Genomic DNA, 27,275 nt, shown 5'->3' on the forward strand with positions numbered 1-27,275 from the left:
TCAATTAATTAAAACCAATCCAGAACTGACAGAGATGTCAAAATAAACAGACAAAGACATTAAAAGTTATTTTAACTGTATTTCATATATTTAATACATTTAAAAAGTTAAGTAGAGACTTTTATGAAAAGATGTTTTATGAAAAGATATGGAAGATGTTATGAAAAATTCCAAATTGAACTTCTAGAAGTGAAAACTACAATTTACAACAACAAATGCACTGGCATAGATAAATAAAAGATTAGACATTGAAGACGAAAAGGTTAGCAAAAGTGAAACCATAAAAATATACACTAAAAAAAAGAATACATATACACTGTCTGGAACAAAACATAGGGAAAAAAATAATAATAAAGAAAAAAATGAAGCTATAGGACAACTTTATGTGACCTGATATATATGTACTTAGAATACCTATAGTGAAGAGGGTATGAAAACTATAAACCTACAAAACCAAAAATCTCAATGAAATCTAAGCACAAGAAACAAAGAAAAATACACCAAGGCATGTCATAATTAAATTGGTAAAAAATGTTGATAATGAGAAAATCTTAAAAGCAGCCTTGAGGAAAAGGACACATTACACATAGAAAAACAAAGACAAAGAGAACAGTATATTTCTTATTGGGAAAAAAATGTAAGAAGACAGTGGATCAAAATATTTCAAGTACTGAAAAAAAAAAAAGCAACTTAACTTCCTACACCCAATGGAAATATCTCTCAGAAATGAAGATAAAATAAAGACTTTCTTGAACATACAAAAGCAGAAAGTATTAATCTTCTACATTACAAGAAATGTTAACAAAAGTTGTTTCGGGCAGAATAAAATTATATGAGAAAGAAATATTGATCCAGACAAAGGAATACAGAACATCAAAAATGGTAACTACATGTGCAAACATAAAATACTTTTATTCTTTTACTTTAAAATTGTTTAAAAATAACCAACTGTTTAAACAGATACAATTTCAGTGTCATGTGGAATTTACATCTATGGATCAGTAAACTATATTACAACAATAGGATAAAAGGCAGGAAAGGAAAATTGAAGTAAAACAAAAATTGTCAGGTTCTTATACATGAAGTGGTATGATGTCACTTGAAGATAGACTGTATAAGTTAACAGAATGAGCCATTGATATTTCAAAATAATTATGCTAGTAATATAATCCCGACAAAAAAGACTACATAATGTATGATTCCATGTATATAAAACTAGAAAACACATACTAATCTACAGTGACAGCAGATAAGTGATTGTCTGAGATGAGAGTTGGGGGTGGTACTAAAAGGGATGGGAAAGATACGTTACAAGGATACTGAAGAAAATTTTGGGAGTAATGGATATGTTCACTATTTCAATTTTGGTAATGTTTTCACAGGTTTATACGTATATCAACACTTATAAAATTGTACATATTAATTGTATATGGTTTATTGTATAAAATTATACCTCAATAAAACTTTTTAAAACATCAGTATTAAAAACAGCCAAATGTCTTAGAAATATTGTTTGTTCATCTAATAAAGATAGATCAGCAAGCAGGATACTCTTTAACAGTATAACTGAAATAATCAATGTATGTCAGGAAAGCAGTTAAACTGAGCTTTAATGCCATTTAATATATATATACATATATATGCATATATACATATATATGCATATATATATATTTTTTTCTCCATTAAAAAGAGAATCCAGAATTCAAATTAAATAAAATTAAAATTATATAGTCAGAATTTTTCCTGTAACAGAGTTCTTTCCTATTCAAATTTAAGTTAGAACTAATTTTCAAGTGCTATTTTCTTTAATTTCTGAGCTAAAGAATTTGTATTTTAATGAATATTCTCTCATCATAAAGATTAATTTTGTTACCTTCTAGTGATATTTTTCTTAACAATTATAAGTTCAATTTCCAAATATATTTATTTTTTTATGTAATATTAAGACTAGATACCAAAAATTAACATAGGCATTAAAAACTAGTGATACAGTTCTTACGCATGGTTGGTAGTTATGTAAATGGTTATAGACTTTCTTTATAGGAACTTTACAAAAGTATTTATTGAACTTAACCGATTGAACAACTGTGCTTCCAAATGTTTATTACGAATAAATTACCAAGGAGTGCAAGATTTAGCCATAAGGGTGCTCATTAAATGGTCACTGAAAATAGTGAAAAAATGGATACAGCTTTGCCGTCCAATGACAAAATATTATTTAGAGAAATGTTGGCATATCCAAATAAATCTGCAGCCACTGTGAATAATATTGACGGATATTTAATGGCCTAAAACATATTTATAAAAAGTGAAGATGGCAAAGTACAATTGGCAAGACAACCTGTATAGGATACTGCAGTTTTATGTTTCAAAAGTCTGTATACATGGCATAGATGCACAAATACTCATATATGCTATCCCTTAGTTAATTCTGTATTTCAGTTAGGTGTTACTGTGAAACACATCAGCTCAAAATGTTGTTGCTTAAAACAATTTAATTTTTCACAATTTTGTTTGTTGGGTGGGACCACATGAGATCACCTATGGAGAGAGTCTAGTGAAATAGCAGGTTAGCCGGCAAAAGTGTATGTGTAGTCTTGAAAGCTAAGTAGAAAAGGTGTTTCAAGAAAAAAAGAGAGATCAACTATCAAGGCTCCCAAGAGAGCCAGAAAAAATAAAAATAAGAAAAAGGAAAACTGAACAATGACCATCAGATTTTAAAATATAGAGGTCTTTGGTGACTCTGTCAAAAGCTGTTTCATAGAGGGTGACAAGTTAGAAAGTGGAAGCAATGAGACTACCCAATTTTCACTTTTAAAAAAGCAGGTTTACTTTATGCGTTGATGCAAAGAATTAGCCCATTTTCTGAAGTCACCAAAATGCAAAAATTGTTTATCTCAATGCAATACACTGAAGGTTTGCGTTCCCCCAAAACTTGTATGTTGAAATCCTAACTTTCAATGAAATGGTATCACCCTGTTTTCCCGAACATAAGACCTAGCCGGACAATCAGCTCTAATGCATCTTTTGGAGCAAAAATTAATATAAGACCCGGTCTTATACTATAATATTATATAAGACCCGGTCTTATATTATAGTAAAATAAGACCGGGTCTTATACTAATTTTTGCTCCAAAAGACGCATTAGAGCTGATTGTCCGGCTAGGTCTTATTTTCGGGGAAACTCGGTAGGAGGTAAGGCATTTGGGGGATAATTAGGTCAGAAGGGTGGAGCCCTATGGATCAGATTAGTGTCTTTATAAAAGAGACCCCAGAAAGCTCTCTCTCTGTCTGCCATGTGAGGATAGAACTAGAAGACAGTAGTCCACAAGCCAGAAGAGAATCCTCACCAACCTGACCATGCTGGAACCCTGAGCACAGACTTCCAGCTGCCAGAACTGTGAGAAATGAATTTCTCTTGTTGATAAGCCACAGAGTCAATGGTATTTTAAATAGAAGCCTGAAGTAAGACACTCAGATTCTTCCATTTTCAAAAGAGAAGGATACTTCAGATTTAACTTTGCTTTTAATTCAAGTTTATTGGGGTGATAATTGTTAGTAAAGTTACATAGATTTCAGGTGTACAATTCTGTATGACATCATCTCTAAATCACTTTGTGTGTTCACAACCCAGAGTCAATTCTTTTTCCATCACCATATATTTGATCTCCTATACCCTCATCTGCCACCCCCCATCCCCCTTCCCCTCTGGTAACCACTAAACTATTGTCTGTGTCTATGAGTTTTTGTTTCTTCATTTATTTGTCTTGTTCTTCTGTTGTTTTCAGTTTTATATACCACATCTCAGTGAAATCATATGGCTCTTGATTTTTTCTGTCTGACGTATTTCGCTTAGCATAATAATCTCAAGATCCACCCATTTTATTGCTAATGGTCCTATTTCATCTTTTCTTATGGCAGAATAGTATTCCATTGTGTATATATACCACAGCTTCTTCATCCAATCATCTGTCGAAGGACATTTTGGTTGTTCCCATGTCTTGGCCACTGTAAATAAAGTTGCAATGAACATTGGAGCACATACATCTTTACAGATAAATGTTTTCAGATTTTGGGGGTATGTACCCAGGAGAGGGATTTCTGGGTCATATGGCAATTCTATTTGTAATTTTTTGAGGAACCTCCACACTGCCTTCCATAGCGGCTGCACCAGTCTGCATTCCCACCAAGAGTGTATGAGGGTTCCTTTTTCTCCACAGCCTCTCCAACACTTGTTACTATTTGTCTTGTTGATGATAGCCATTTTGACTGGGGTGAGGTGATATCTCATTGTGGTTTTTATTTGCATTTCTCTGATGATTAGTGATGTTGAGCATTTTTTCATATGTCTATTGGCCATTTGTATGTCCTCCTTGGAGAAATGTCTGTTCAAGTCCTCTGCCCATTTTTTAATTGGATTGTTTGATTTTTTGTTGTTGAGTTGTATGCGTTCCTTGTATATTGTGGATATTAGCCCCTTATCGGAGGCGTTATTTGCAAAAATCTTCTCCCAAGATTTAAGTTATTGACTTATTTATCCATAGGTGTATTTTTATCTGCATGGCATTCTGCATCCAAATTAGGGGAATAATTTGTGTTCAAGACAGTGAGCCCTCTTTATGTATGCTTCTAATTGATGCACTTTTAGTACTCAGTCTCCCATCTGAATCTGATCACATCTTAGCTGGTATTTCTCAGTTTCCAATGATCTGAGATTCTAAAAAGGAAGTGAGATCCTTTTTTTTTTTTTTTTTTTTTTGGCTCTAACTCTTCTTCACTTTTCCTTGGAAATATTATCCTTTGTTTCCATTTCTGTATTTGCTCCACATCTTCCAGAAATGTATTACAATTTCTTAATTACTGAGGCCCCTCACCTGTTTCTTCATTTATGAGTTTACATCATTTTTTCTTTTTTTCTTTTTAATGGAACTCAGGGAAGAGGGGAGATGAATAGATATATTTGCATTTTCAGAAGATTTGTGCCCATTTGTGGGGGAGGCACTGAAGAGAACACAGAATTATTACATTAGGATCTTTACTGTCCTGTTTAAAAATATAATGACATTTGCTTTGGGAAGACAGAATTAATTTTTCAGTAAAGATTGTTGTTTTTGAAATTTTGGACTTATATAAATAAAACATAAAAACAGTTACAATATCATTTTATAACCATACATATTGCAGTTTTTCTTGGAAAGTGTTCAAATGAACTATAATGTATACAATGTATCTTTAGATGCGAGGCATTGATGGGTCCCAAGAATTATTTCAGAAACAATCAAAACAGTACATGGAATGTCAACGGATCTTAGGGATGATCTAGAAAGAACACACGTTTTCATTTCATGGGGAAATCAAGAAGGGGATGCAAAAGGAAACTGATGTTCTCTGCCTTAAGTATTTGCATGACTCTTGAAAAAAGAGTGGAAGGAAATAATACAAGTGTCCAACCTGTTTTGTCAACTGAGAAATTCAGAATATATGTCCATATGTTGTAATGAATGTCATAGTTTGACACCTGAAAATCATGTATGGATATAGATATGTAGATATAGCTATATACCATGGATGCCAAAAAAATGTATACAAGTGGACACTTTGGTCAATGTTGTTCAAGCAGTAGTTCACCCTAATCAGAAGTGTTGATGCTGATGGTAACCACTTTGAGTTCCTCTTGTAATTGCAGAAGTCAAACGTGCTTGTATTCATCTTTTGTTATCGGTGTATATTGAGCACTACAATTTTAATAGTTTTCCTTTCTTAAAATGTGTATATGTTTTTTGGCACCCTCTGTATAATGATATATATTGACATATATATGCATATATATATATATATATATATATATATATATATATGCATATATATGACATACACACACACGCACACACACACACACACACACACACACACACACACACAGGTCTGAAAATTAAGTTTGGGAACTCAACCTAGAAACAGTGCTACATACCTCATTGCTGAATATCACTATGGTCAGCTTCGAAGTACTCCCCTTGGGAAGCTATGCCCTGATGCCAGTGCCTATCTACTCTTCAAACCAATTTTGGAACTCTTTTTCTGGAATGGCCATCAGAGCTGTCGTCATATTACGCTGGATGTCCTGAATGTCATCAAAATGTCTTCCTTTCAATGTTTCCTTTATCTTCAGGTAAAGAAAGAAGTATTTGGGGTCCAGATCAGGTGAGTAGGGAGGGTGTTCCGATGAAGTTATTTGTTTACTGGCTAAAAACTCTGTCACAGACAGTGTCGTGTAAGCTGGTGCATTGTCATGATGCAAGAGCCATGCATTATTGGCAAAAAAGTTCAGGTCGTCTAACTTTTTTACGCAGCCTTCTCAGCACTTTCAAATAGGAAATTTGGTTATATGTTTGTTCAGTTGGTACAAATTCAAAATGAATAATCCGTCTGGTATCAAAAAAGGTTAACAACATTGTGGCAAAAAGTCTGCGAACTTAATTGTCAAAACTCATATACATATTACCTATATATACTACTTAATCTTGATCTGAGAAACTACATTTTTGTAAACGCTAATAATTTAAATGTAAGTTTAAAACCATCTTTGTGTCATCTGTGAAATTTGTGTTAAAATACAGTATTTAGTACTAACTTTTGCTGCATTGACAATGGTTGTTCAGTTTGGTTAAGAAAGAAAAAAGTATGTAACATTTTTATAGTAGATGAAAATAATTCAAAGTAATTTCTGTCATCACAACAACTTCAGAAAACATAAAAGTATTATGAAATTTACTTTTTATTTAGAACTACCTTGAGAAGAGATATCTGATAAAGGAAATGAATTATGACTAAGTTCCAGAATTCTTAGCTTATTGCTTGGAGACCTTTTCATTATGTGTTAAGTGGAACTTTAAAAAGATAAGTGCAGACATAAGGAAAACTTGAATAAAAAGTTTTGCTTGAGAAGAAAAAAGCCATGTATACTTTTTTCATGTTTCTGCTCATGTTGACGAAGACCTAAAATGAATGATTCCCTAAAACTTTACAGTTCTTGATTGACAGAAAAATATTAACATTGGAAATCTTTGATAGTGATGATTTAATTTGAAACAAATTATGCTAAATTTTTAAAATTCTGAATTCTGAGAAAGTCTCATTTCAGGAAACACAAGAATAACCAAAAGAGAACAACTTTATAAGCATAAAAATATAACATTATTTTTGACAGTGATGATTCAGAGTTTATGACAATCCTGATAGACTGAAGTTAATCTTTAGCTTTTTGCAAAAGAAGAAAATAAGGAAATGTAAATAAAATGATAACCCAATTAAAGGACTTTCAAAAACAGTCAATTCTCTACACTGTTATAGAAACACCTATGGCTAATCATTTCCACCTTTTCAAAGAGAGAATTGCCTACGCGCATTGCATAGGGAAGGCTTAGAATCATTGAGGAAGAAAGTGAAAGGCCATGAGGAATATTACCTTTACTTGAAGTCATCCAGAGGCCAGAACCCTCAGCTTCTCAAACAATCCATTACCATTTTTAACACATTCCGAAGAAGTCCTTTCTAATGATGTTAGTAATACCTTTGATAAGAGTAAAATTAATTTTTAGAAACATGTTCAACCTTCCAACATCTGTTATAATGAAAGTAATTTCTTCCCAGAGAAGAAATTGGGAAATCTGGAAGAAAGTAGGTAGGAGGAAGCCACGTGAGGTAGATGCGCACCAACAGGAAGGGGGAGTGCGGGAAGGGAGACAGGAGCGAGAGTGGCAAAAACATCAGAGTGGGAGGTTTTAACCGAGTTTTGATATGAAATGTGAACTCCATCTTCATTAATATTTTAAAGATACGAAGGATTGGGAAACAATTTTCACTGTCTTTTGGTTGCAACACCCAGCAGTCTGCACCTTGTCCAGCCTTCCTTCTAAGGTTGCCTGTTTTTTATGGAAAGACAAGAATACTTAGACTCTATCCCTTAGGGATACCATTCAGCCACGGTTTAAACAACTGTAATAATATAAATATCACTACCTAGGTTGTTTTCTTTTTAAATGCATTGTACAGGCAGACTATACTAGTCACATTTTTACCATGTGTCTTTAAGATAGTCATTTCACTAGTTTGTTGCACTTTCCTCGTGGTGTTAAATAAGGACCCAGAACTTATCCATAAATCCCACTTAATAATATATAAGGATGTCACTGAGGCCCTCAAAAAGGAGATGACAAAACAGAATTAAATGTTCAAGGATTTGATTAGGAGAAATATCTGTGTGAAAGAAAACAGGAAGGGAGCTGGGTAAAACTAGGATGGTAAAACCACAATGCAAACCTGACCCTGAGTGATGGGAACAGGGAGGGGACATTGGTTGGCATAGCCCTGCAGTCTAAGGGAGGCTCGGAAGGCTGTCAGAGAGTGCTCTAGAACCAACCAAAGCTGTCACATAGAGGAGTCCCCTGTCTCCCAGGAATGGGCCTGCCGTTGTATTCCTGCTGCTCTCAGGCACGGGAGCGGCCCATAGAACATGTGACCTGAGCACGATGAGGCTGTGGATTTCAGAGCACAACACCTGGGTCCTCTGTGGACCCCAGAGGGCTCAGACATCCTCCCTGCAGTGGTGAGTCTGCCAAGATCGGTCTCATGGCCCCTCGCAACGTTCAGGTCTATTCCTCCACAAAGGTCTAGGGAAAGCTCCTCTGTGGTTTCCATGGGCCTTTCTTCCTGAGTGAAACCTATGAAGGGGGAGGTTAGTGAGATGAACAGCCCAAGTATCCATCTCTACAGTTGATACTTGGGCTGTAACAAGTACTTATCCTCTCCTTGCTCTACTCTTCATTCTGCATTCCCTTCATCCTCAGTGATGCCCTCAGCAGATCTTTGTGGTTTGCCTGGTGGTATGAAACAAAGCTTCATTCCCGAAATATCTGAACCCTTGATTATCATACCCTTCATAGTCCAGGTTGCTTCATGTGACTGCTCATATTTACAGGGAGGGCAAGACAGCACTAGGATCCAAATGGGTCACAAGGGTTCAACATTCTTTCCGGCCTGCCACTCTGGTGCAAACAGCCTTACACCATTCTTCTGATCAGAGTCAATTACCCCTGCCAGTACGGTGACTCCTATTTTCTCCTGTTGGTTGCTGGGCACCAGAAGTCCCAAGTTTCCAGATGTTAGCCATAACTTATAGCTTGATTAGACCCTTGATGTGCCCCAAAGGAAATAGAGGTTAAGATTGTGAGGACAGAAAGCACAAAATCCTCCAATGAGTCATTAACAGACACTCTTTGGTTTTTGAAGCCATGTATCCTTCCTATTGAAGATCAAAAACCATATTGAGGTCTCTGATTTGATAAACATACTCCATACTTTCAGAGTGTTTCCTCAGCACTGGAACCCCAGTTGCACACTTGGAAGGCTATTCTAGCATTCTATGAAGCTGGCTGACTCTGAGTGATGCAGTACTGTGTTTCCCCGAAAATAAGACCTAGACAGACCATCAGCTCTAATGTGTCTTTTGGAGCAAAAGTTAATCTAAGACCCAGTCTTATTTTACTATAATATAAGAACTGGTCTTTATAATATAATATGATATGATATGATATGATATGATGTGATGTGATGTGATGTGATGTGATGTGAAGTGAAGTGATGTGATGTGATGTGATGTGATGTGATGTGATGTGATGTGATGTGATGTGATGTGATGTGATGTGATGTGATGTGATATAATACCAGGTCTTATTTTAATATAGTATAAGACCTGGTCTATAGAATAGAATAATAGAATAGAATAGAATAGAATAGAATAGAATAGAATAGAATAGAATAGAATAGAATAGAATAGAATAGAATAGAATAGAATACCAGGTCTTATATTAATTTTTGCTCCATAAGACTCATTAGAGCTGATGGTCCTGCTAGGTCTTATTTTCGGGGAAGCATGATATGTGTTATGGTTAATGGGCCTCATAGTCCTGGGCCAATTCCCATACTTCCTTTGCTGTAACGTGAGTCCCTAAATTAGATACTGTGCTGTGCAGAATGCCATGTCTGTGGATCAGGCATTCTGTTACCCACTGGATAGCAGTGAAGTCTAATGATCTGTGGGCAGAAAACATAAACTCATACCTAGAATAACTATCTCTATAAGTCAAACCAGCTTGGAAATAAAGCAATGTAGTCAACTAACCAATTGAATTCTCCAGGGAATAGTGCATATCAGACTCCATGTTGGTCTCTATTGTTAGCTACTTGGATATTCAGAGGTAGCAATAATTAGATCGGGTTTGGTAAATAGGAGTCCATGTTGTTTGAGCCATATGTAGCTTCTGCCCTTGCCACCATGGCCACTTCATCTGGGTGCCCCTCATACCAGTTCTGGCGTGGCCCATAATGAAAGCTGACTAATGTCAACTGCATGAGTAATTTTGTTTTCTTCAATGCCTTTGCCACAGTGGATGCTTTCTGGTAGACATTAGTGATACAAAAATCTTCACACCTGTGCATACTCCTATATGTCCATCAACTGGCCTCTACCCCAGACCTCTTTGTCTCTGGTGTTCTTGTTTTGCTCCTTTCAGACTACAATGGTCAAGCCATTGACCATTGCCCATAAACCCACATATATTCCTTCCTGGGGTTACTTCTCTTTCCACACAAAGTGGATGCCCAAGTTCACTGCTCATAGGGCTCTGCCGTTGGGAACATTGTTGTTGTTTTGTTTTGTTTTCACTCCAGTTTTTTTAAGTTCAACCCTATATGTGGCTACAATGCAGCACTGTCCACATTTTACTTGCACCCACATAGTGAGGCAACCCATCCACAAATAAAGCTCAGACTTTTCCCTGTTCTTTTAGATGATGATACAAGAACTCCCATACAACCATAGATACAAGGCAGAGGAGGAGGGACCTTGGTATAACTGTGCTGGGTGACATTTCGTCTGAGCTACTTTCTCATGACTAGAGAACTGTGTCTCTGCCTGTCTTATATTGTGACTTGCTAGGTCCAACAGAATCCAGCTCATGATGGGCAGTTTCAGATACCTGTCCAATATGTGTTGCATGGTCTTCTGTGCTTACTAGAGCCCAGTAACACACAGAGATGTTTCTCAAAGAACAATTCTCTACTGTGCCTTACTCTATAAATACAGGGGCCTGTGTTGTAATTCTTCCAGTGGAGCTCACCATAAGTTCCACATTGTAGCTTTCACAATGCTATAGGGTCTATTGAATCCTCTGACACCATATGGCTCAGACGCTGGGACTGGTTGCATCACAGCCTGAACTTCCTACAGCACTCTTTCTTCCTCCTCCATTTGTTGTTGTTGTTGTTGTTGTTGTTGTTTTATTTTCGATGTCAAGCAGCAACTTTGCTGGATTCCCATCTCTTCTGCCTGTAAGAATAACAAACTCTGTTAACCATTTCCACAAGTCCCTTCAGGTTAAATCCTTTGTCTCTCCAACTTTGCCTATAATCATGGTCATGGAAGCCACCTCTCACTCGCAGTTAGGTGCCATCATCTATTTTCTGTTATGTAGGAGGAGAGTACTATCACAGTGGATGTTAAAGAGCCAGATCTGTAACCTCCCCTCCTACTATCATCCCTGGCCTATAAAGAATCATCACTGATCTTCTTATTTATTCTGGTGCCGCTCTTACCAGCACACTCCTCATGGTGTTGACAAAGGTATGTCCTTTTAAGTCTTTTGGCTCACAAAACATGTCATTCAGCATGCTCACTTCCGTCAGTCTCATTATTTCTTCTTATGCTATCCACCAGGGAGCTATTTACACTCTTGTTTTGCTAAGTGTTGACCATCATGTTTCACAAACCTCTAAAAACCCCCCAACAGCAAGTTTGCCCTACCGCCTGGAGTCCTTGCTACGATATTAAATTCGTTGTCTTTAGAAATGCATCTAAGACAATGAATTCTTGCTTATCCAGCGGTACATTCTGCTGCTCTTCACCAAACACCCTCAAAATCGAATCCAAGGAGTCCTCCCTTCACTCTTTCCAGAATATGTCAGCGAGTTCTTGCAATTTTTAAAGTAAATAATCTCATTCTTCCCTTAATGATCCCAGTATACTTCCAGCCAGGTTGTGCTCGAATTTAACCCTAGTTATTGGATTGGCATCCAGAAGAGGAATGGGGGCAACTTCTGAGGGGGTGCCTATTGTCTTGTGAGGGAGAAGCTTCTGGAGCCTCCTCCAGCCCACGGGAGCTACTAGCCCTCCCTAAGGAAAGATGAGCTATCTTTGCAAGCACAGAGGATTCAGGGGGCGGCCAGCAGATTGAATAGTCAACATCCTAAGGATCATCCATTCAAATCTCTTTGTCCCATTTTCCAGAATCTTTGTTTTTTCCTAACAAGGCCCTTATCTTTCAACAAACCTGCTTTGGCTGAATATTCACGCATGTCTGGAGCTCTGTGACTCTGACAATTAACTCTTCAGTCTGTCACTTAATTGTGTTTACCCTTCCACTACAGGTGATAAGGGCCTCTTTGTAAGCTACAACTGAGACTCTCTGGTTCACACACTGAGCCATAAATTCCTAGTTAACAACCCTCAGTGTCTCATTATCCTTCCAAAAAGCATTCCACTCTACTGTCTCTGTCAATGTTGTTTCCCCCTATCTTTTAAACGTCTACATCATGACACCTGCCATAGCATTCTGCTCCATCAGGACATTTCCCCAGCTCATCTATGGTGCATTCTTTTGTAATTCAACTGCCACATTGTGCCAAGGACTACCCATGCTCTACATACTAACAAGGATGATGTCCCCTTCACCTGCCTGGCAGTGGATGAGCCACTCCCAAATTCCCACCTTACAGCTTATTTACTCAGATCAATTTCAGTACCACTTGTATGGTTCTTCCAAGAAGTAGACACCAAGATGAGATTGAACATGCAAGTATTTTATTACAGACAACACCTCTTTGAGATAAAATGGTGAGGGAAGAGCTTCAGTTTGGGAGCACCTTCAGACTGCAATGTGAATAAAAATGAGACGGGGAAATGTCCTCCACAATGATACTGTTTTAAGGAAGTTTCAGCAGGGCCTTTATAGAGTCTTCAAGCCAAAGTCAGCCATCAGAGGAGTCCCATGTCTCTCAGGAATGGGCATCACTTAAATATCCCCACCGTGTTCCGCCATTGGCTGAGAGCAGCCAGTGGGGAGTGTGGCCTCAGTGCAAATGCCACAGTGGAGTCACAGTGCAGCACCTGGGGCCCTTGGTTGATTGTACTTCCCATACTGGGAAACACACAAAGCATATTCTCATGGCTTTCACACAGAGATAAGTGTTTACTTCTAAAGTCCATTTCCAGTTCCCTCCATTTTATTCCTTGTTGGTTATAATTTATGAACTTAGCAATTGTCTTCTGATTATTTTTCCTATTAAAAATAAGTGGAAACAGCAAGGGATTCCCAATCAGAAGGACTTGAGTAAGTTGCTACCATACTATAGCTGAATTAAAAACAAGTTAGATGACATCTCTGGCTTGCAATTTCCTCATTTAAAAAATAGTGAAGTTGCAAGCGTGTGTTGAGAATGAATGAAACCAGGTTCACAACCTGATATAATATTATATACTAATTTATTTATTTATTGTCCCTCTTCCTGTTCCCCTCCCTCATCCCCATGTGCCTTCCACTGACATGTAAGATTCATGAGTCTCAAGGGCATTTCTGAATCGTTTACTGCTCTATCATCAGCACCAGAATGATGCCTGCCATGTAGTGGGCACTTAAACAATATTTGTTGAGCAAATTGCTTAATTTGTTTAGCTCAGTATTTAAGATACTATAGGTCCCAGTATATGAAATCTCTCATTTTCTCCCATACTCCAAGCAAGTACATTTTCTTCCTGTGTATTATATTGTTTCCTATATACAAGCCAAGAAAGAGTCTCCTGATAGAAAAAATTTCAGGAAAATAGTGTAAAAAATCTCCATAATGGCCAGAGATTTTTGATGGCTTTTGAACAGTGTTGTGAAAATGCTGGATGTGGATAAATTACAGATGATAATTTTAGGGCTTTTATTTTAGAATTTAATCACTTTTAATTTTAGATTATGACTGAATATTAGGATTATTATTGACATAGAATGTTTTATTTCAAATATATATATATTTTTTATTTGTTTCACCATGCAACAAATACTCATATTCCAGGCACTGTGCTAGACTTACAAACTTGCACACATTCATAAGTAAACCTGGCTCTCCAAATATTTCTGACAGGCTTTGTTAAATAGTAAACTAAAAAACAAACAAACAAAAAATAAAAATAAAACAAAACAAAACCAAACAGAAACGACAAGTCATGATTAGAATTCCATTCTCGACACAGAACTCGCCTTTATTTGATAAAAGTGTATGTTATTGTGCCTAGCCTTCCGGCATGCCCAAGGCCCCGGTTTTTCAAAGGACTGTGAACTTTCTTTCAGGAGCATATCAGGGCACAGGAGTATATCTTAGCAATAGTAAACAAGTTCTTGTCAAGTGTGTGCTATAATACAGAGTTTGAGCAGAAAGAAAATCAGGATAGCGTTGTATATTATGAAACCCACTGAGCAGGGACCGTGTCTAATTCTGTGTTCAGTACTTGATTTTTAAATGAAAGAAAAATGAAACAATTTCATTTCTGACTGTAGGAGTTTCTCATTTGAAGAAAAATAAGATTTTCATCAGAGGTTTGTTGAAGACTGCAATGTAGGAGTTTGAGACTTAATTTAAAAATTATAAGATTTTGTGTAATAACTATTCACTTCATGTTCCTGATTGGTTTAACAGTTTTAATACTTTCCCTTAAATATATAACAAATGTTATAAACGATTTTATTCATTGTAAAAATGAATAATAGACAAATTGATAACAGTATTTATTAATTTAAAAATTGATTACAACTTATTTAAAAATGAATAAAGTTTTGCTTATTTCTTGGTAGTAGTATGTATATTATTGTAGTGAAGCTACAAGATTTTGCCATTGTTAAAACCTTTTTCTCAGGATAACATATTTCATTAAACTAGCTTTCAAAAAAATTATGCTTTAAAAATCTTTTCCTTACTGAATATTATTCCATTGCCTACATATATCATAATTTGTTTATTCCTTCACCTGTTAATAGACATTGGGGTTGGTTCCAGTCATGGTTGTTATGTTGCTATGTTTTTAGTTCAGCTCCCATAGTCATTTGTTTACATGTCTTTTTGTGAACATATTTTCATTTCTCTTGGATGAATAGCTAGGAGCAGAATTACTGTTTGTTTTAACTTTATAAGAAAGTCCACATTGTTTTCTAAAGTGGCTCAACCATCTTATATCTCCATTGAAAATGCATGAGGTTTTGAATTCTCCTACTTCCTCACCAACCTTGATCACAATTTTTTTTCAGTTGTAGCCATTCTGTTGTGTATATAATGACATCCCATACTGACACAGGCAACACCATGGACAGATATCAAAAATTTTAGTTCAGTGAAATGATCATGTACAAAAGAGTATATACTGTATGATTCCATTTATATGAAATTCTAGAAGGCAAATCTGCTCTGTAGTGGCAGAAAGCAGATCAGTATTTGGTGCCAGGAATGGTGTTAAGGATTACTTACAAAGCAGCATAACACAATAGAACTTTTGAAGATCATGGCAATATTCTGCATTTTTATTCAAATAGTTGCTTCAGTGTATGTATTTGTCAAAATTCATCTAAATGTACACTTAAAATAGGTGCATTTAATTGTATGTAAATTATAAATCCATAAAATTGATGTAATAAGAAACATGTCAAACCTCTTTTGATTACTAGCAGAAAGTCTTAAACATATGTGCTTACTATTAGGAATATAAAGTGTTTTTAAAAAGTGAAACATGGATACAGGCAATTAACAAAATGAAGCACCATGTTTTCCAGGGAAATGCTGATAAAAGCTGGCTGAATGTCTTGCATTCTAACAACCTCAACTAAGTTCTTACACCTACAAGAGTAAACTTCTGATCAGATTATCAGTTGGATCAGGTTTGATATTTCTAATTTCCCCAAATCTGAATATTTGTTAATAATTATTAAATTGACACATGTTCTTTATATAAAGCAAAGCATGGGAGAAGATCTTCCATCATTCCACCATCTAAAGACAATTATTGTTTGTATTTTGGAGTATTCCTTCATTTATAATACAATTTTTACATGTCTCGGATAATATGTTAAGTGCTATTTTGTAAGTGCATTTTTAACTCAATATTAAATCATTAACATTTTCCCAAGTCATTAAACATTCCATAAACATCATTTTAATAACTGCATAATAGCTCATCATATGCTTGTACCATAATTAATGATTACTCTTTTAATGACACTTAGGGTTTTTTCCTAAAAAGCAGACACATTTCCTAGTCCATTAAATGTTCTCCAGAAATTCTGTTGAATGAATGAATGAGTCATAAACAATATTGTGAAGAACACATTTGTGATACCATCTTTATATTTTGTGAGAAACTTTAAGATAAATTCTCAGAACTAGAATGTTTGTGAAAAAAACACACATAAAAAGGTTAAAAGCGCTTGATTCATTTGTCAGAAGCTTTTATCTTGAGCTAAAAGACAAAATGACACTCTGTATGAATTTTCAAAAGTTAACCAAGGTACATTATTTTTAAACGTGTTTTAAAGAGTTATGGTTCATTTTTAACTATTGCTCTTAATGGTGTACCATTATGATCAATGAAAGGTAAAACTCTGGCCATTTTTATGTATTTCTTCTTCAAAATAACTTTATGTTAGTCCCATATCTAAGACTATCTTGGTTTTAGGTCATCTCTCATCCCACTACATTTATTTAAGTACAGTTTCTAAATTCAAGACTTTCTGCCTTGATTGTAGCCTCTGCAGCTATGTTTTACTATCACTGCCTTCTTTCATTCCGTTTGGTCTTTTTGTAAATTCTTTTCCACTCTGGAACTCACTGAGTAGCAGATACTAAGAGAACATATAACTAGTCTATTGTGATGATGACAGCAGAGTTGACACTTTTTACTTGGTGCTCTGCTCTACATTAATCTGCCCTGGTTTATTTCCCCAATGCAGCATCAAACATTAGGCTCCAATCTCTTTTTGTGTTGATTGCTCTTTGAATGTATTTCATGAAGTCATACTTTCCCATTGCTGAAAAGGGCTGGTCTTGGGCCTTACCAAACACATTTCAGGGCTTGCTAATCAAGATGGCAATAAAGGCAGCGAGAGTGCTGGCTGATGATCTGGCTCCATAGCTAGAGAACTGCCCCATGCTGGCCCCTACTCCTGCCTGTTCTGACTGATTCAGCCCTTAGTCTGCAGGGAGGGGTTCTTGAGCCTGGTTTGGTGATACAGAGCTGGAAAAGGATTCTGCCTTTGCCAAATTGATGCTAGAACATTAATCCTTGGAACACTCCTAATTTTTAATGGTATTTTTCTAGTTTCTCCATTTTTAGTTCTCCTTTCTCTTTATAATTTGGGGCAGTTGCTTAACATAAAATATTGTGATTTAATTTTAAAAGACTACTTTCCTGGGCTAAAATCTCTTTTTGTAATACTAATCAGAGAGCGAAATTATGTCATGTACCTTACATAAGTCATACGCAGTACTTACATCCATGTCTACACTGGTATGTGTTCTTGATAGTTTAGCCATCATAAGAACTAAAACCATATGACCTATATACAGCCTGACTGGCTTTTGCAAAGATGAGTCTGAAAAAGTAAAGAAAATGATTGGAGCAACTGAAATGATTAAGTAACAGGATCTCAATAATTCACATATGTTTTAATTTAGGATGGAAAATTTATTCTTTTACTTCTTTGAACAGAGTTCAGTAATTGTGTTTTATTGAAAATTTAGAATTTTTATGTAGATTTATAAAACCTCTGAGAAAAATATTGGCTCACTGTTACCTTCTGGTGTATGTATTAAAACTTGGGTACAAAAACCTGAATGTTTTTGAGAAAAGGCTCAAATATTTTACAAGGTCACATTGCTGACATTGACAGTAAATAAAGCTGTGATATCTTGAAAACCAATTTAAAGCTTTTTCAAACTAATCAATATTGTTCTTCAATTTTAAAAATATGTTTCGTTCCATTACAAATAAGTTGAGAAACAATGTATGTGGTTAGTCAAAAAGGATGGCAAAATTCCCTTGGCAGCCTCCCATTTCCTTGATTCCATTGCTAAGCACTTGACGAGGGCATGTCAGTGCTGCCAGCTGAGGAAAGGTCAAAGATTTGGGGGGAAAAGGTATTGCTTAGACCATTTCAGTTGATGGTAGCAGAGCACTGAGGTCACTGACCCAGAGGAAGGAAAATAAGCCAACAAAGTGGCAAGGTGACCTGACATATTTTGCTCTCCCTTTTATATTCATCTCCTTTTAATTCACATTGAATCTTTTCTTTTTCAACGGTATGGGGAAGAACTGTTGCTTCTGGGCCCTAGAAGCACTCGAGTCTAGAAATGCCTGTGGAATTTTGAAATTTCAAGACACGATGAGAAGTAATATTAGGCTAATGTTTGGGATAGTTGATAAATTCTGACTTCTGTCAAGAGGTATAAGTAAAATAAAGTGTACAGGTGAATTAGAAACAATGAAACATATATTTTTTGGTTTAATATACTTTGACTTTTATTTTCCTGCAAGCATTTTATTTTTCCATTTGACTTTTATTTTTCTCTTTATTTTCTTCTGATTTCTATTTTTCCTCTCCTCTTTCTCGCTCACTAACACACACACACACACACACACACACACACACACACACACAATCACATTTCCCTCTGAATAAAGGAAAAGGTTTTATATAATATTTTGAGGTTATTATTTCAAACCTATGTTCATTTTAAGGAATGGAAGTTGCCACGTTTTTGAAATATTCCTCGAAAAATAGCTATAATTCATTTTTCTACCTGATACCTACTACACAAAATTAAAGTATTTTTATCTTTCGTTGTATTTTTATATATTTTTTTAAAGTAACAATCCTCTATCACTATGCCATCAGGAAGCATTAAGTGACATTAAATACTTTTGGAAAATATCATAAAGAGTAGATATTTCACTAGATAATCCTAATAATATTTTTATAAGTCATGTAGTCTGCATCCTCCTAATGCTCTGGAGTATTCATGTAGACAATGGGGAATTAATTTACGAAGTGTTGAGTTTAAAACCACGACAGCATATTACATTGCTAGAGTAGTACCAGTACAAATGAAAAAAGTGTTAAAGAGACTATCAAGATACAAATGGTAGTGAAAAAAAATGTCATGATATACTGTGACGAATGGTAATGTTATGAATGTCTTTGGTATATTCTAGCAATTAAAAGAATTTGTTTTTTGTAAATGACATAGGCACATTTAGTCCACATCTGTCAGATTAAGGCTTGAACAGCTAAGGAAAAAAAACTAAAGGCAATGATTGTGCTTTTTTATATTTATAGGGAAATGTTATATAGAACAATTTGTAAGCTTGCTTCTTTTTTAATCAAATGAGAAATACCAGTTATTTTTCCATAAAACAGGCTTTACTTTTACATTTGACATTTATTTTGTACATGTTTCTTTGTTTTACTTTTCAGGCTCAACTTTCCTGCATAATTAAGAATTTGCAGCTTGGGGAATGCCACGTACCACATCTGCACTGAAATCAATTACCTGTGCTTGGTAAGTGGGACAGAAAATATTTGATAAATATTTTTATCTGCAGTAAACTCCACTGTCCATGTTTTATCTATGATTTTATTGAAGACTCTTAAGAAAATTTCTAAAAATAACAAAATTATTTTGCCCAACCTGCTTTCAATTTTGACAAGGCAGGAAACTTGCTTTCATGGATATGTTTAATCTAGTGTACTTAAAACCAAAAAGTTGGGTAAGCTTCCATTCTTAAATAAAACAAACAAACAAACACCTTTAGGACAGCCGGATGGCTCAGTTGGTTAGAGGGCAAACTCTCAATGAGGTTGCTGGTTGCCGCCTGGGATGGTGGGCTGCGCCCCCTGCAACTAAGATTGAAAACGGCAACAGGACAACAACTTGGAGCTGATGAGCCCTGGAGAGGCACACTGTTCCCCAGTATTCCCCAATAAAATTTATAAAAAGGAAAAAAAATGCATGCCTTTATATAATCCTTTTGAATCTGGTACTTGAACTTTTCATCAAAGTAGAGCTCAAAGCAAAATAGTTCTAACTGATCATAGGAAAAAAATTAAACCTCACTTGTCTTAGTCTGTTCGGGAGTCTACAACAAACAATTATAGACTGGGCAGCTTACAAGCAACAAAAATGTATTTTTCATACTTCTGGAGACTGGGTAGTCCAAGATCAATATGCCAGCATATTTGGTGTCTGGTGAGCACACACTCTCTGGTTCATAGAGAGTCATTTTCTCTCTGTGTCCTCACTTGGCAAAAGGAGCAAGAGAGATCTCTGGGGTGTCTTTTATGAGGTCTTTAATCCCATTCATGAGGGCTTTGCCCTCTTGATCAATTTAGGTCCCAAATGCCCAGTTTTCAAATACAGTCATATTGGGGATTAGGTTTCAATATACGAATTTTGAGGGGGACACAAGCATTCAACCTGTAGTATCCTCTTTCTTGCTTTTTCTTTCATCACTTTATTTTCTGAAAATCAGGGATTTAGAAACCCAGTACGTCTTATCTCAACTGTTTATCACATCTTCCTTAGAGAGTAAAAACTTCGCAAATACCTAAATATTTTTTTTTTATTACACTTGGCCCTTAGCCTCTGTTTTTCCTTTGGAATTTCTGTTAATGATTATTTTTTTATAAGAATGAGTAATATGTAAATAAAAGTGGGCTGCAATTTTAATCTTTGATAAGTAGAGCTCAGTATATAAAACCCGTCAGTATATTGTTGTCATTGGTTAAATCATTTACAAAACCTAGAATACATATAAAAAGCATTTAGGGAGACTCTGGAAAAAATAAGTCCAAGAAATTAAGATATTGAAATAAACTGTAAGAAAGCAAAACAGAAAAGACGTAACATGTAAAAGAATTAATATTGAGATCTAATTATTCATTCAATAAATAATTATGGAATTGTTTATTATGTTCTAGATTTTAAACTATTTTCACTTTATATTGACAATTTTACTGATATTAAACATTTTTCTTATATCAAAGTAATGGTTCTTTGTTGTAGAAAATTTCTAATACAGAAAAATGCCTAAAGAGAAAAATTTAAAAAGCATTAGTAACATGCTTGAGTATGAAGCATTGCTAACATTTTGTATACAAGGTCTGACAATTATATTTGCGAACTCATCCTAGAAAAAGTGCTACATGCCTCACTTCTGAATAGCACTACAGTCACCTTTGAAGTACTCCCCTTAGGAAGCTTAGTACTCCCCCTAGGAAGCACCAACACTAGCACCTAGTCTTCCCTTCAAAGCAATTTTGGAACTCTTTTTCTGGAATGGCCATCAGAGCTGTCGTCGTATTACCCTTGATGTCCTGAATGTCATTAAAATGTCTTCCTTTCAATATTTCCTTTATCTTTGGCTAAAAAAGATACTGGGGGCCAGATCAGGTGACTAGGGAGGGTGTCCTAGTCACCTGATCTGGCCCCCAATTTTTAGCCAGTTATTTGTTCACTGGCTAAAAACTCCCTTACAGACAGTGCCACGTGAGCTGGTGCATTGTTGTGATGCAACAGCCATGAATTGTTTGTGAAAAGGTCAGGTCATCTATTTCATGCCTTTTCAGCACTTCCAAACAGTAAACTTGGTTAATTGTTTGTCCAGTTGGTACAAATTCATAATGAATTATCCCTCTGATATCAAAAAAGTTTAGCAATATTGGTGCAATAAGTTCGCAAACTTAATTGTCAGACCTCATACATTCATAAAACACTTGTGCAAGGATATACATAGCAACTTTATTTTTGACATCCAAAACTTGCAAGCAACAAAATGGCTCATAATATATGAGTTTGTGAACAAACTGATATATTCATATGATGGATTACTACTAAACAGTGTAAAAGCAACAAATTACTGAAATATTCTAAAAAATGGATGAATCTCAAAGAAACTTTTTTTTATTTTTTATTTCTTTGCTGAGAAGAAGCTACATACAAATTGCCAGACATAGAAAGTACTTTCTCATGATTTAATTTATATGAAATTCAGGAACATACAAGATTAGTTTATGGTGGTAGAAACCAGAACAATGACTGTCTCTGGAAAGGATCACGAGGGAACTTTCTGAACGGAAATGTTCTACAACTTGATTGAGGTTGTGGTTACATGGGTTTATGCATTTGTCAACCAAAATATGTGTAAACCAATGTGCCTCAAATAATTATTTGTAAAAGCAAAATAACCCCTAAAGAAACTAATAAAATATGATAGTGCAATACTATAACTCAGTGAGAAATCAATAGGTTACAGATATGCACAACAATTTAAATGACTTTCACAACATGATATTGACTGAAAATACCATGTTGCAGAAAAATACATGGAGTATTATTCCTAATTAATATATAAGTTCATGACGAGTTAAACAATATATCTTACACATAAAAGTGAACATCATAAAACTATGAAGAAAAGCCATAAAACGGTAAATCCAAAATTCAGGGAAGTAGCTACTTCTGAGTTGGAAGAAAGGAATTGTGCATATAATGAAATATGGTCTTCAAATGTTTTGGAAATGTGTGTTTTTCTTTCCCCAGCTTGCTGATGGACCCATGGCTGTTTATATTCTTTCACATGTGTGACGTGTTTAATAATTATAAAATTGGGGAGAAAAATCACCAGAACAAGATTGTTTTATGGATGAATTTTATTCAAACCCAAGTCATTCAATTTCATTGTGACTAAAATTGTTCCAAATTGTAAACAGCAGCAGAAATCTACCCCAAACCTGATGAGAACAGTAAAAATTAGAAAACTATGAAGTCATCTCATATATTAGTCTTGAGTTAATATGGCAAACATGTTAATTCTTCAAATATTGATTATTAAATTTAATGAAATTCCATCTAGTACCCAAACAGAACTATTATAGGAATTAGACAAAATGATCTTAAACCGTATACACAGGACTAAATAAATAGGATATAAATAGGAGTAATTAATCAATAAATTGGACTGCTATAATACAACATGTACAAAGTAAAATCTATGTGGTTTTGAAAACAGTCTGTGCAAATATCTTAGAGGTTACATATACAGCCTAGGTTTCTGAGAGAGGGCTTCTTAAACAAGAATGGAAATCCAGTTGCCAGGAAAGAACAGATAGGCATGTTTAATAATATAAAAATGGAAACTTTACATAGCAATAGATTTCCAAAACTTGAGAGGCAATATAAATAGAGAATAGTAGAAGTGAGGATATCTTATATTGTTTGTAATCAGGCTCACTAGAATATTATTTATTAGCTTTGAATGAATTATTGAATTATTATAATTAGATGAATGCTTTCAACTCAAATGAAGTCATTATTCATTCATTTAAGTTATTTAACAAATATATTTCGGGCACCTATTATGTTCCAACACTGTTCTAGGTGCTAAGGATATAGCCATGAATAGAACCAAAGAAGGAAAAACTGCCCTCTTGCAGCTCACAGTCTAAATAAGTAAAATGAATAGACAATGAGTGAAACACATAATAAGTAATAAATAAAACATGTGTTAAGGAAAATAATAAGTAAAATATATACTATGTTAGTAATAAGTACTGTGCTAAAAAACCAGACTAGTGATATAGGATATATGAGCTGTGTGTGTGTGTGTGCAAAATTTTAGATAAGGTGTCCAGGCAATTTCTCATTGAAAAGGTGACAGATGACTACAGACCTGTTGGAAGGGAGAAAACAAGTCACGTGACTATTAAAGTTGAGAGTATTAGAGGCAGAGGAAAGAGCCAGTTTGAAGGCAGTGAGTTGGGAGTGTGTCTGGTTTGTTTGAGGAGGACGTGTGGCTACAGGTGTGATGAGCTGGATTAGCAGGGGAGGGAAGGATCAGGTGGTAAGATCAGAAAGGTCACAGGGGACCAGAACAGATAGGGCCTTAACACGTTATGAAGTTTGGAGCTTTTACTATGAGTAGGACAGGGAATTTAAGCATGAATGTGTGATAGTATATTTTGCCTTTTCATAGAATTCCTCTGGCTGCAGTTAGGCATAGACTGTCCAGGGGAATGTGAGAGCAAGGAGAGCTGTTGAGAGGCGTTTGTAATACTCTAGGAGGGAGTTAGTGCTGGTTTGTTTTAAGACAATGATGGATATGAAAACTGTCAAATATTAATTATATCTGAAATATAATGGATAATTAGAGTTGACCGATAAATGTGGCAAAAATAGAGTTCATTGGTGACCCAGTTTTGGTATAGAGGATAGTGGCAAAAACTTCATTTGAGGGGTGTCAAATGGACATGGGAGGAGAGAATGAGAGTAGATATCTTCAAAGCAGGAATTTTGCTGTAAAAAGGAGAAAAATTATGCAGAAACTGGAAGGTGAAATGGGGACAAGAGATGGAAAAGCTGTAGAGAGAGAAGAAAATTAGTGATAAGAAATAAATGAAAGAATTGTTTGAATAATGTAATTGATTAGACCATATTTGATGCAATTTAATGGGCAAAAGGAAAAGTTGGCCTTACATAGTAGTAACAGAAGAAAAGGCAAAATATTTCATCACAAAAGTAGGTTAATAGAATTACGAAGAAAATGGAATAAGCTTGTGAAAATTCTCTTCTACACCTATGTATTTTCTTGGTGAAACAGAAAGCAAAGTCATTGCTGAAAATAAACACGTGGGAACTAATACTGGAGAACTGTAGGAGAATGAGGTATGAATGTGTAAGTCATCGTTCTGGTGATGGAGAGTCAATGACAGCATAGTACCATCAAACACTCAGAACACAAAATTGAAGTTTGTGATCATAAATGTAAAATGAGTTCAGAAAGCATCGTGCGTGCGTGCGTACGTGCGTGCGTGTGTGTGTGTGTGTGTGTGTGTGTGTGTGTGTTTCTTCAGCTTCATTCAGTGCAAATGTAGATGCCAGAACAGGCTGAGTTGGATTTAACCATGTTGGTTGTTTGCCATCAGGTAGGATGAATCAAAAGAGGAACAATAGTTGCAAGTATATGTAAGGGAGTAAATATAAGTGACTCAGGAAGTTAGCTATGTCGGCACGAAAGTGGGGATATAAGGGTGATTAGGACCATGAAAATCTGGTAGAATCAATGGATTGTAAGTCCTCTGGGGTCAAGAGTTATTGAAAATAAGTTTTAAGAGAGTGAGCTGAAACATTATGTGTTGTAGCTACAGACTGACAAATTCATATGGGGATATAGGAGAAAACAATTGGAATTCTCACAAAGTTTGAAGAGAAGATAAAAATAACATCCATACTGAGATTCATGAAAATTCCAATTCAGTAGTTTGTTTTGGACGTTAGTTCCAAGTGACAATTTGTACAATATTTAACTGCTACTTTGTGTCAAGCCCCTCAAAAAACAAAACAAAACAGAACAAAAAAACCTCTGTTAAATGTATTATTAATCTATTTTACATCATTTTTTTCTCAAGCATTTTGGAAGCCACTGATACAATTTTTTGAAGGTGACATCATTTTATCATTTCTGATTATGAGTTCATTTTATACGCCTTAAAAGTAACCCTTTCAAGCTTGAATACCCATGTGTTCATATACATATATCTATGTCTATGTATATGTGTATATATATACATATTTATAAAATGATTGATAATCCTTCTCAAACTTCATATTCATATATTGAAGCATCTTTAGAAATATATGCTTCCTTCTACATAAAATAACTGTTCCCATGTACTCTCATCTGCTTATGGTGGTTCATTTTCTACTCTGTTTATTTTGCATCCTTCGTGTGTCTTTTGTAAGGTTTCAATACGAAAACTTTAGCCCTAATCTAACATTTACTTTGGCTGTTGAAGCCAACATGTATATCCTTTATTTTTAGGGATCTTGAATATGAAGTCACTTAGTTATGCTATAAATGTTTGCAGAAGTATAGATTTCTGTAAGCATAGTTAAAATTATTTTTATATAACGTTTTAATTTGTACCAAATTCCTGTTTTTTTCTATGCACATGAACTCTAAAATATCTCTTTAGAATTTTAGAAGTTTACAGGGAGGAAGGAACTTAGATCATTTGGTTCAGCATTTTGCATACTCTCTGTGAGATGATAATAAATGTTTTATTTATTGCATATTTATTTTCTTATAAGACAGTCATGAAATATATCAGAACATTAACAATTCTGGGAAGTCCTGTAGTAAAGAAATCTGATCAATTCAATGTAGCATTTCCCAAACATATTTGATATAAAAATTACTACCCATCTTTCTTTTTTCCTGAACACCTATTAACATCTCATTGAACAAGTGCTTCTCAGAACATTTTGAGAAATGCTATTCTCTCTATGGATGAGTGTAGAGAGACATGGTATACTGATAGGTTTTTCTAAAGTTATATGGCTATTTATTAGCACAAAGGATCAGAACTAATTTGAACTCCCGATTAAGTTCTTCTTTCTGTCGTTTGCCTCCTGGTACTTTTTTTATCCCAAGTGTTTTACTTAGCCATATTGGAGCCTCCGGCAAAAGGAAAAATCTGTAACACTAATCCTGTCTTTATTTAAAATGGTGATACTTTGTTTTTCATGGATTTATTTGCATAATTTTTTTTTTTTTAAATTGATGAAAACATTATGTATTTTGATGACTGAGTTTTTTGTTGCCTCTTATACTTTGTGGTTCAGAGGGTACTTCATTTACCTCACTTAGTCCTGGCTTGGATTATTCCAACAAAACTATGTATATCTCCAGTCTTGGAATATCCATATCATTCCATATTTTTAATTATTTACAAGCATGAAGGATTAGCCAAGTCCCCACATCAAAACCCAACCTTTGGTGAGTCCTATTTCTCACATTTGTAGATAGAAATGTGCCCATGATCCTCTGCCTTTTCATTCCTGGGAATGATCGAATGTCTCTCCAATATTTTAGTGTATTAATTTATAAATACCATGTAGATTATAGCACACTTTCTGAAAGTCTGAAGTTTTAATTAAATTATAATTAAAACTCAAGTCTTCCATTAACCAGTTTCTATGTGCAAGGGAATAAGTTTGGGGCTGCGATCCCATCTACTAGTTCCACTTTATGAAAATCCATATTCACCAGCTTAGTGAACTCTAATACTTCGGCA

General features: G+C 35.1%; 1 long non-coding RNA gene across 5 annotated transcripts in view; it reads left to right on the forward strand.

Annotated features, from left to right (window-relative positions):
- Positions 1 to 27,275, forward strand: part of LOC109453591 (uncharacterized) — an 878,050-nt gene that overhangs the window by 663,832 nt on the left and 186,943 nt on the right. For all 5 annotated transcript variants that reach the window (XR_012496688.1, XR_012496691.1, XR_012496692.1 and 2 more), the window contains one exon: positions 19,620 to 19,704. This is a non-coding gene — a long non-coding RNA (uncharacterized LOC109453591). The remainder of the gene's footprint in view (positions 1 to 19,619; positions 19,705 to 27,275) is intronic.

This window comes from Rhinolophus sinicus, linkage group LG05 (genome assembly GCF_036562045.2).
Source record: "Rhinolophus sinicus isolate RSC01 linkage group LG05, ASM3656204v1, whole genome shotgun sequence".
NCBI lineage: Eukaryota > Metazoa > Chordata > Mammalia > Chiroptera > Rhinolophidae > Rhinolophus > Rhinolophus sinicus.